The following is an 11,547-nucleotide window of genomic DNA, read 5'->3' as shown; positions in this document are numbered from 1 at the left end:
GACGGAGGCCCCTCCCCCGCCGTCTATCCTCCCGAATATCGCCTCGGATTCACTTCTCCGCACGTCCTACCTTCCAGAAAGTCGTCGCTTTTCTGTTCAGAGAGTTGTTGCTATTCTTTTCTTCAATCTCCTGTTGAGTTTGTAGGTGTTCAGAATGGTTTGATCCCTATCCAGCTGAATTCCTGAGAGGAGACGAAATCCAGGTCTCCTACTCCTCCGCCATCTTGCTCCGCCCCAGGACTTCAACACATAAGTTTTGGGGGGAGCACAGTTCCGCCCATCCAAGGAGCCACAGGACATTTGAAGACCAACCTCCATCCAATCCTGTTTTCCTGTAAAAATCTTCACTAACTACTTTGTGTGAATGGAGTCTTTTGTAGATGTCAAAGGAAAGGTAAGCCTCACATCTGGAAGCCAGATGGTGTGGAACAGATCCCCCTTGTGAGATCAAGAACCTTGAGAAAGTAAGCCTCCAGGGAAACGGAAAGAAACTTGGGTCATGCTTGGGACCTCCCCTGGGTCTGGAGATCTCAGCGGGCATCTGGTTTGCATCACTGATCTTTTCCCTCTTGGCTTTGATCATCTAGAAACTTGGAGGCAGATTGGAGGTCCCTTATAATACTTGTGCAGAGTTACTTGCCATGCTGTATCCCACTATTTGGCCTTCATTTTCTCTTGCCCCTCTATTGTGGACCTTTCTTGTCTTTGATGTCCATTCCTTTGAAGCATTTCACCCCACTCCATAGAGTCCCTACAGACCTGCCAAGCATAGTACCCAGCCCTATCTTTTACCCCCATCACAGTGATGTGGGCACCTGGCTCAAGCTGACCAAAATGCCCCACCCACATGACTACAGGCCTGGCTATGTAACTCAAGATGGGCCTCAGATTGATATGGGGAGAGAGATAAGCTGTCCTTTTAGTTATTTGCTAAGTTCAAAGGGTGTAAATCTGAGGTTTCCAGAGGCTATCTTTCCTATCATATGGACACAACCTCATTTAGCATAAGGCCACGCAGAGGTAAGCAGAGCTGAAAAGGGAGAAGAGACAGAGCCTTGAGAGTATATTTGAGCTTCAAGATCTAGCTAGACCTATAGCTGGATCCACCCCTAGATCTAACCATAATTGGAGTTAAATTCTCTTTTCCCACCAGGCACTGGGATGCAGACTGGAGGCAGGTGTCAGATTAGCTGTTTCCCACTTCAAGTCTAGAAGGGAGCCTTCAATTTGAACACAAGGCCAAAGGGCTGGGAAACAGAAAGAAACTTGGGTCGTGCTTGGGACTTCCCCTGGTCATGGTCATGGCCTTTGACCCATGGCATGATTATCTCTGAGTCAGAAACCTTAAGGGGAAGTCCAGTTCAAAGACCATGACCAGGAATAGACTTCCGGAGTTAGTTACTAGTTAACAGAGTTTGTAAACTCAAATAGAAGAGCTTCTCACTAGGATTGTGGGGATATTATAAATCCAGAAAATCTCAAGCTTGGTGAACAGTGGTGTGTGACTGCGTAAATCCCATAGCAGCCTGAGGCCCAACAATTATTCTGAAAGGAAGTGGCCATTAAATGGGGAGGCTTCCCTACACCTTACTCAAAAGTGGCCATGGAAATCCCAAAGCAAGGGGTTTCTTTGCAATTAGTAGGAAGGGGGCAGTTGGGTTGTCTGACCCAGAAGACTGTCTGGGTCTATCTTTGTTCCTACCTTGCAGAACATGGAATGTACTAGAGCCGCTTTGCATGATTTTTCTTTCTCCTCATTGCTGAATGGGAGACTTATGGCAGTATTTCTGCTGTCCCTTTGTCATTGGGTCTTGGGTATGCCGGGGGTGGTGGTGATGGTGGTTAAACTTATCTTTTGGCACTAGCGTGCCAAATCCATGAAAGGCTGCTTTGGAACCTCATGAAAGGGGAAAATGCATCACCAGAAATCCTGAACTTTGGACTGAGTGTGGCAACTAGACATAATTTTGGTTTTTAGGTTTTTTTGTAGAGTCATTTTATTATGCTCCTCAGAAGTCTTTATAAAATTGTATTTATGGGAAGAAGGGTGATTTTGTTTGTCAAGCTTCCTTCCCAGGAGGGACCTCTTTTCTGGCCCCACGTGGTCTCAGAGGGTCTAGGGGTCAAAGTACTTCCACCCCTATTTCCATTTTCACAGAGGTGGAACCTAGCCCAGGATGGCCAATCAGAAGATTCCATCTCTCTATCCATAGTGACTGGTTCAGTTATGGACCTATGACAAGCAAGGCCAAACATGATTGACATTTGAGCATCAGCTAAGAGAGGTCCTCTTAACACAGACAATGCTGAAGAAGTAAAAGCAGCTTTAAATTCAGCATTGGACCCTCTTTTCTTAAAGGTTCTTCAGTCATTCTACCATCAGAGATTTTTCATTAGCTGTTTCACCTCATGGAAGTTTGGAGCCTCAGATCATTAGTTTTCCTTTGACCATGGCATGAGTTGTTTAGATTATATGTTTCAATATCCAAATGTATATATTTTTTGTTGTTACTGAATACTTCACTGTTTGAGAATGTGATCTCTGTGAATCTGTATGTGATCTGTATGTCCAATTCTTTGAACTTGGTTTAGACTTGCTTTTCATACCAGTATGTGGCCGATTTTTGCAAAACATATCATGGATTCTTGAAAAGAATCTCTTCCTAAATTGATTAGTGCAGAGTTCTGTGTAAGTCAAACATTATTTGTGTTGATCAAGTCATCAGTAGTCTTACAGATTTTATTTTTATTTTCATTTTTTATCTACTTGGTCTGTAAGTTACAGAAAGATTAAACTCTCCTATTATGATGGTGGATAAGTCAGTTTCTCCTTGTCATTCTAATTTTTGCTCTCTATTTGTTAAAAACACCAGTTTCTTGAGAGCAGTTTTAAGTTTGCAGCTAAGTTTTATTCTTTCAGATTTTCTCCATAGACAATCATGTTATCTGTGAACAAAGACACTTTTAGTTCTTCCTTCTCAACCAGTATACCCTTTATTTCCTTTTCTTGTCTTATTGTACCAATTAGGATTTCCAGTACAACGTCGAAAAAGAGTAGTGAAAAGGGACATACTTCCTTGTTCTTGATTCTAGTGGGAAACCTTCTAGTTTCTCACCATTAAGTATGACATTAGCTGGAGGTGCCTTGGAGGTCTTTTTTTTTTTTTTTTTTAAATCAAATTGCGGGTGTTTGCCTCTATTCCTAGTTTACTGAGAGTTTTTATCATGAGAGGATGTTGGATTTTGTCAAGCACTTTTTCTACATCTATTGACATGCTCATGTAATTTTTCTTCTTTAGCTTGTTGATGTGATGGATTGCATTAACTGATTTTCAAATGTTGAACCAGCCTTTCATACCTGAGATAAATCCCACTTGGTTGTTATATAATTTTTTTCCTACATTGTTAAATTCAATTTGCTAATATTTTGTTGAGGATTTTTACATCTATGTTTATGAGAGATATTGGTCTGTGGCCTTCTTTTCTTATAATGTCTTTGTCTGGTTTTAGTATTGGGGTGATGCCAGCCTCATAGAATAAGTTAAGGAAGAATTCCCTTTGCTTCTATAATCTGAAAGAGATGGTATAGAACTGATATTTCTTCCTTAAATGTCTGGTAGAATTCACCAGTGAACCCATCTGGGCCTGGTATTTTCTGTTAATTATTCTATTAATTATTTTTTTTTAAAGATTTTATTTATTTATTTGAGAGAGAGAATGAGAGACAGAGAGCACGAGAGGGAAGAGGGCAGAGGGGGAAGCAGACCCCCCGCTGAGCAGGGAGCCCGATGTGGGACTTGATCCCGGGACTCCAGGATCATGACCTGAGCCGAAGGCAGTCGCTTAACCAACCGAGCCACCCAGGCGCCCTATTCTATTAATTATTGATTTAATTTACTGGCTTTAGGCCTATTTAGATTGTCTATTTTTATACCACGCTATACTATAACACCCGTGTAGGTAGTGACATGTTGTGTCTTTCAAGGAAAGACATTTTATCTAGGTTACCAAATTTGTGGGCATAAAGTTTTTCACAGTATTCCTTTATTATCCTTTTAATGTCTGAAGGATCTGTAGTGATGTCAACTCTTTCATTTCTAATGTTAGTAACTTGCAGCTTCTCTCCTTTTTTCCTTTGTTAACCTGGTTAAAGGCTTATCAATTTTAGTGGTCTTTTCAAACAACCAGCTTTTGGTTTCATTGATTTTCTCCATTGATCTCTTGTTCTCAATTTTATTGATTTTTTTTTCTCTTTTCTTCTGCTTATTTGGATGTAATTTGCTCTTTTTTTTTTTCTTGTTTCCTAAGGTGGAAGCTTCGATCATTGATTTTAGATCTTTCTTCTTTTCTAATATATACATTCAGTGCTATAAATTTCCCTCAGCTTTTGCTGCATCCCACAAATTTTGAAAAATTGTGTCTTCATTTTCATTTAGTTCAAAGTAATTTTACATTTCTCTTGAGATTTTCTTTTTTGACCCATGTGGTTTCGTTTTTTTTTTTTTTAAGATTTTATTTATTTATTTGAGAGAGAGAGAGAGAGCAGGAGAGTGGAGGAGAGGCAGAAGCAGGCTCCCCACTGAGCAGGGAACCTGACGCAGGACTCAATCCCAGCACCCTTAGATCATGACCTGAGCTGAAGGCAGACGCTTAACCAACTGAGCCACCCAGGTGCCCGACTCATGTGTTATTTAGAAGTGTGTTGTTTAGTCTCCATGTCTTGGGGCGCCTGGGTGGCTCAGTCGTTAAAGCGTCTGCCTTCAGCTCAGGTCATGGTCCCAGGGTCCCGGGATCGAGCCCCGCATCGGGCTCCCCGCTCAGCGGGAAGCCTGCCTCTCCCCCCTCCACTCCCCCTGCCTGTGCTCTTCTCTCAATGTGTCTCTCTCTGTCAAATAAATAAATAAAATCTTAAAAAAAAAAAAAAAAAAGATTTAGTCTCCATGTCTTTGAGGGATTTTCCAGTTATCTTTCTGTTATTGATTTCTAGTTTAATTCCATTATGGTCTGAGAGCAGACTTTATATAATTTCTATTCTCTTACATTTCTTATTTATTTATTTATTTGAGAGAGAGAGTGAGCAAGTGAGTGAGAGAGAGCAAGAGCAGGGGTGGGGGGGAAGAGGCAGAGGGAGAAGCAGACTACCCACTGAGCAAGAAACCCAATGTGGGGCTCAATTCCAGGACCCCAGGATCATGACCTGAGCCGAAGCCAGACGTTTAACTGACTGAGCCACCCAGGTGCCCCCATTCTTTTAAATTTCTTAAGTTGTGTTTTATGGCCCAGAATGTGGTCTCTCTTAGTGAATGTTCCATATGAACTTTAAAAGAATGTGCGTTGGATGAAGTAGTCTATATATGTCAGTTATATCCAGTTGATTGATGGTGTCGTTGAATTCAACTATGTCCTTATTGACTTTCTGCCCACTGGTCCATTTCTGATAGATGGGTGTTGAAGTTTCCAACTATGATAGTGGATTCATCTATCTCTCCTTGCAGTTCTATCACTCATTGCCTCACATATTTTGACTTTCTGTTGTTAGGTGTATGTCCATTAAGGATTGTTGTTATGTCTTCTTGGGGACTTGACTACTTTGTCATTATGTAATGTCCATATATCTCTGATAACTCTCCTTGCTCTGAAATTAATATAGCTACTCCTGCTTGCTTTTGATTAGTGTTCGTGTGGTATATTTTTCTTCATCCATTCACTTGTAATTTATGTGTCTTTATAGTTAAAGTGGGTTTCTTGTAGATAACATTTGTTGGGTCTTTTTTTTTTTTTTGATACACTCTGATGTTCTCTGTCTTTTAATTGGTACGCTTAGACCAATGACATCCAAAGTGATCATTGATATAGTCAGATCAATATTTACCATATTTGCTACTGTTTGTTGCCCTTGTACTTTGTTCCTATTTTTGTCTTCCACTTTTTTCCTGCCTTTTGTGATTTTAATTACACATTTTATATGATTCTATTTTCTCTTCTTTCTTAAAATATCAGTTATGCTTTTTTTTTTTTTTTTTGCTTTTTTTAGTAGTTGCCCTGGAGATTGTAATATACATTTACAACTAATCCAAGCCCACTTTCAAATAACACTATATTTCACACACAATGTAAGTACCTTATAGTAATAAAATAATACTAAGTCTTCCTTCCCATCCCTTATATCTTTGCTGTCATTCATTCATATATATACATACATAATTAAATGTATGGTTGCTATTATTATTTTGAACCGTTATCTGTTAGATCAGTTAAGAATAAAAAAATGAAAGTTTTTATTTTACCTTCACTTATTCCTTTTTCAATATTCTTTTTGTAGATCCAAGTTTCTGACTTATATTATTTTTCTTTTCTCTAAAGAAATTCTTTTAACATTTCTTGCAAGATAAATCTATTGGCAAAAAAAACCCCTCAATTTTGTTTGCCTGAGAAAGTCTATTTTTCCTTCATTTTTGAAGGATAATTTTGCAGGGTACAGAATTCTAGGTTGGTGGTTTTCTTGTCTCTCAACACTTTAAATATCATTGACTCTTGAACAACAGGGCTTGAACCAGAAAAGGCAAGGAATGGATTCTCCCCTTTCCCAGATCCTCAAGAAGGAGGGTGATTCAACAATACCTTAATTTCAGACTTCTAGCCTCCAGAACCTAAGAAAATAAATTTTGTTGTTTTAAGTCATGGAAGTTGTGGGAATTTGTTGTAGCAGTCCCAGGGGACTAATATAAGAACATTTTCATTTATTGGCCATTTGGATATTCTCTTTTATGAAATGCCTATTCAAGTATATTGCCTGTTTTTCTATTGTGTTGTCTGCAGTTTTGCTTATTAATTTGTAGTGGTTCTTTTTATATATTCCAGATACAAGTTGAACTGATTTGAGTTCTCTGGGAAGTGGAGACTGAGGTACAGTTAGAGGTGTGAAAGGCTTAATGTGGAGTAACACTTATGAAAGAAAAGGAAAAAGAAAGAAAAGGAAAGGAAGCAGGATTGGGTAGGGAAGCCATTAGACTACAGTGAATACCTGAAGGTATCTGACAGCCCAACAGGGATGTCTGGAGCAAAGGCTACCCATTAGAGGAGTCTCACCAGGAGTGGGGGTGGAAATATCTAGGCTCCTGTACCACTACCTTGTTTATCATTGGCTGGGGAACACTCTGCAGGAAACATGCTTGGTCATTATTGCCTTTCTTAATCATTGGTCAAGGACCACTGGCATGGTCCATGGCTTGAAAGTTGGGGTGGACCTAAAGGAGCTAACAGTAGGAGGTTGTGAGTTAACCACATTCTTCACAGCTCAGCAGTGGGTACTTTCTTTAAGGAGGCTCTGAATGTTGTATCTACTATGTGAGTCCTATATTGTAAATATCTTCTTCCAATTCGTGCTTGCCTTTCACCATTTTAATGGTGCCTTTTTATGAACAGAAGGTTTTGATCTTAATGTAGTTCAGTTTATCATTTTCCCCTTTATGATTAGTTATTTTTTGTGTCATGGTAAGAAATATTTGCCTACCCCATGTTCTATTCTAAAAAATTTTTATGGCGCCTGGTTTGCCCAGTTGGTTAAAAGTCTGACTCTTAAACTCAGCTCAGGTCATGATCTCAGGGTTGTGAGATCGAGCCCCGCATTGAGCTCTGTACTGGGTGTGGAACCCACTTAAGATTCTCTCTCTCCCTCTCCCTTTGCCCCTGCCCCCCCAAAATAACAAATAAATGATTTTTAAAAATTGTTTCCATTTAGACCTACAGTCCACCTAGAATTAATTTGTGAATGATGTGAGGTAGGGGTCAAGATTTATTTTGTCCCTTTGGCTATTCAATTGCCCTGGAAAAGAATGTCATTTCCTTTTCCCACTGTTTGCAGGTCTCACCTTTGTCATCAATTAGGTGAACATACATGCATTGATTTACATTTCCTTGATGGCTAATGATGTTGAGTATCTTTTCATGTGCTTATTGGCCATTGTATATCTTCTTTGGAGAAATGTATATTCAGATTTATTTGCTCATTTAAGAATTTTGGGTTACTTGTCATATTATTATTGAATTGTAGGAGCTCTTTATATATCCTAGATACAACCCTTTATCAAATATATTAGTTGCAAAAATTTTCTCTAATTATATCATTGTCTTTTTACTTTCTTGATTATGTTCTTTGAGGCACATAAATTTGAAATTTTGAAGAAGTATTATTTTTATATTTTTTTCTCTCTTTTTTTAAAAGATTTTATTTATTTTTTGACAGAAAGAGTGAGACAGTAAGAGAGGGAACATGAGCAGGGGGAGTGGGAGAGGGAGAAGCAGGCTTCCTGCCAAGCAGGGAGCCCGATGCAGGGCTCGATCCCAGGACCCTGGGATCATGACCTGAGCCGAAGGCAGATGCTTAACGACTGAGCCACCCAGGCACCCCATATTTTTTTCTCTTGTTGCTTGTGTTTTTAATGTCATATCTAATTCAAGGTCAAAAAGATTTACATCTGTGTTTTTTTCTCAGAGCCTTATAGTTTTAGCTCTGATATGTAGGTCTTTGATCCATTTTGAGTTACTTTGTATATGGTATGTATGGTCCAACTTGATTTTTTTCCAGGCGGATATCCAGTTGTCCCAACACAGTTATCTGAAAAGATTATTGTTTTCCCATTGAGTTGCTTTGGCACCCTTGTTGAAAATCAATTGACATTAAATGTGAGAATTTATTTCTGGTCTCTTAATTCTATTCCATTGATCTATATGTCTGTCCTTGTGCCAATACCACACTGTCTTGACTACTGTATCTTTGTAGTAAGTTTTAAAATTGAGAAGTGTGAGACCTCCAACATTGTTCTTTTTCAAGATTATTTTGGCTATTCTGGGTACAGTTGATTTTGGTATATTACCTTTGCATCCCTCATCCTTGATAAATTCATTTAATTCTGATGGTTTGTTCAAAGATTCCTTTGGATTTTATACATACATAAATATGTTACCTACAAATAATAGCACTTTCATTGTTTCCTTTCTACTTGGTCAGTTCTGATAGATTCTAACTTCTCTGTAACACTGCCTAGTTTTTCTTTTTACTTCTTTAAACATAGTAAACATATTGGTTTTATATTATGCAGCTAATCATTCTGTATCTGTTTGTTGGGGGGTATAATTCTGCAGTTTGTTGTTTCTTCTGACTCTAATTGATGGTGACTTTATCTCTAAAATATGCTCTGATTTGTTTATTTTGTCTCATATTTCTTGAAGCTTTATCTTTGGGGATGTTTTGACGTGTAGGGTTAGCTTTTGTTCCTCTCAGGAGGATTTGTATTTCCTCTGTCAGTTGCCTATAGGATACTACCAAACTGGTACAAAATTTACATTGAATTTTTAGCTTTGAGTTTGGAGTTACATAAGAAATATAAATTTCAGCCCCTAAAATATGTGTAAGCAGGCTTATGATTAAGAATTAGCAAAGGAGGGGCGCCTGGGTGGTGCAGTTGTTTAAGTGTCCAACTCCTGGTTTTGGCTCAGGTCATGATCTCAAGGTTGTGAGATCGAACCCTGCGTCAGGCTCCCCACTCAGCGCAGACTCTGCTTGAGATTCTCTCTCCCTCTGTCCCTCCCGCTCATGCTCTCTCTCTCTCTCATAAATAAATAAATAAATAAATAAATAAATAAGTATTTTTAAAAAGAATTAGCAAAGGAGATCTTTTTTTCTATTTCATTTAGAGCCAAGTCTTAGAACTTTGAGGGTTGGAGCTTTTTTTCTAGTTCACCTATTGAGAGTATTACTTTTCAGAGTAAAAGAGAGAGTTACTTTTCAGAGCTTGAGGAAAGTGTCACTAACCTTACCTCCTATCCCACAGAAGACCCGGAGTTTGGCTCATGTTCCCAGTACACAAGACCTATCAAAACCCAGCTCTAGGCCCCCAAGGATTGGCAGATATCTTCAGGGTAAATCCTGACTTCAGCATTTGCTTCTCTGTATTTGGGCTTTCTCATCTTGGGCCTCTGAAGATTTCTCTTACTTTCCACTACTTTAACCCTACATTTAAAAAGATGTTTTAAGAAATATTATATCTAGCATTTCTGAGTATTCTGCATTGGCAGGGCTTCTCTTGCATCTCTGCTGGGAATAATCACTTCTGGAGGGCTGCCTGCTGACAAATTCAGCTCCAAGCTGACCTGAAATATCCAAACCTATCAGGTGACCAGAGCTGAACAAACAGGCCTATTTCATTACAGATTTCTTCCTTTATAAGATAGTTGTGGTTGACCATAAAATTTGTTCCCCTCTGTTACAATTCATACAGAGGATTTGATAGTGATCAGTTGCTCTCAACTGTAGGTGATTTTGTACCTTCCTGCCCCCCAGGGGACATCTGGCAATATCTGAAGACATTTTTAGTTGTCATAATTGAGAAGGGGGTGCAAATTGCATGTGGTGGGTGGAGCCAGGGATGCTGCTAAATGTCCTACAATGCAAAGGACAACCCCCCCACAACAAAGAATTATCCAGCCCAAAATGTCAAAAGTGCTAAGGTGGAAACTCTGGACAATAATTACTATCTCTTTTTTTTTTTTTTTGAAAAAAAAAGATTTATTTATTTATTAGAGAGAGAGAGAGAGTGGGGGGAGGGGCAGAGGGAGAAGGAGAGAATCTCAAGCAGACTCCCCACTGAGCATGGAGCCCACAGGGGGGCTGCATCTCACAACCTTGAGATCATGACCTGAACTGAAACCAAGAGTTGACCACTTAACTGACTGAGCCACCCAGGCACCTCATAATTATTATTTCTTTTAAAAATCTTTCTACAGGAGTCTCGAGTGTGACTGCTACTTGTTTCTTCTAACACTTCTGGTTTAGGTACAATTTTGAAAATGTTTACTTGTCAAAAATTAACGTAAGAGAATGAACATTGCTACCATCTACCGAACACCTTTTCCGCGTCAAGCCCAGTGCTAAACAGGTTAACATTCCTTTCCTCATTTTCTCCAGAACTCTAACGCTTCAGATCAAAGGTGGACGTGAAGCTTTCAGAGCAAGTGATAGGTATGCTGCAAATAAAGTATGCAATACAAAGCAGAAACAATTTAGATAGAGAGTCTAGGCATGACAATACAGAACATTTCAAAGTTGGATTTTAGTCATCTCAGCATACCCCAGTGTGATTGATAATGGCCACAATAACATTTCCTCTGACTTTCAGAAAAGCTGGACATGCAAACACAAGCCTGTTGTTCACCTTCCAGCATTGTGATTCAGGCTGCAGATAAGAAGCATTCCTAGGATCACTCCCGGGCCTCCATTACCTGTCTCAGCCCTATGATGCCTTCCCTGCAGGGCTCCACTTTCAGGGAAGAGGGAATAGAATAAAACAACTTGCAAACTTGCTCAGCAGCATCAAGCCCACTTGACTAGTTTGAGAGAAAAAACAAAGATAATAAAAATCCTCACAAATACAGGGCCATTTGACTTGAGGAGTCGCCCAGTACTGCTTGGGGATCGGACAGTAGATAGGAATGGGACAAGCAGCTGTAAAGCAGGAATGGAATAGGGGTTTTATCTGGATCAGTAAG

At 39.3% G+C, this 11,547-nt stretch overlaps 1 long non-coding RNA gene across 2 annotated transcripts in view; it reads right to left on the bottom strand.

The window, feature by feature from the left end:
* The window catches only part of LOC115942527 (uncharacterized), a 56,501-nt gene that overhangs the window by 14,450 nt on the left and 30,504 nt on the right, over positions 1 to 11,547 (bottom strand). The window contains exon 3 of one of the 2 annotated variants that reach the window (XR_014138201.1): positions 4,937 to 8,617. The exons of the other annotated variant lie outside the window; for it this stretch is intronic. This is a non-coding gene — a long non-coding RNA (uncharacterized LOC115942527). Of the gene's footprint in view, positions 1 to 4,936; positions 8,618 to 11,547 lie in introns of those variants that run through there. 2 annotated transcript variants of the gene reach the window in all.

Source organism: Leptonychotes weddellii, chromosome 10 (assembly GCF_054177405.1).
Source record: "Leptonychotes weddellii isolate Sample4059 chromosome 10, ASM5417740v2, whole genome shotgun sequence".
In the NCBI taxonomy this organism is placed as follows: domain Eukaryota; kingdom Metazoa; phylum Chordata; class Mammalia; order Carnivora; family Phocidae; genus Leptonychotes; species Leptonychotes weddellii.
Note: the sequence above shows the minus strand (reverse complement) of the source record. Positions and strands in the feature narration are given on the sequence as shown.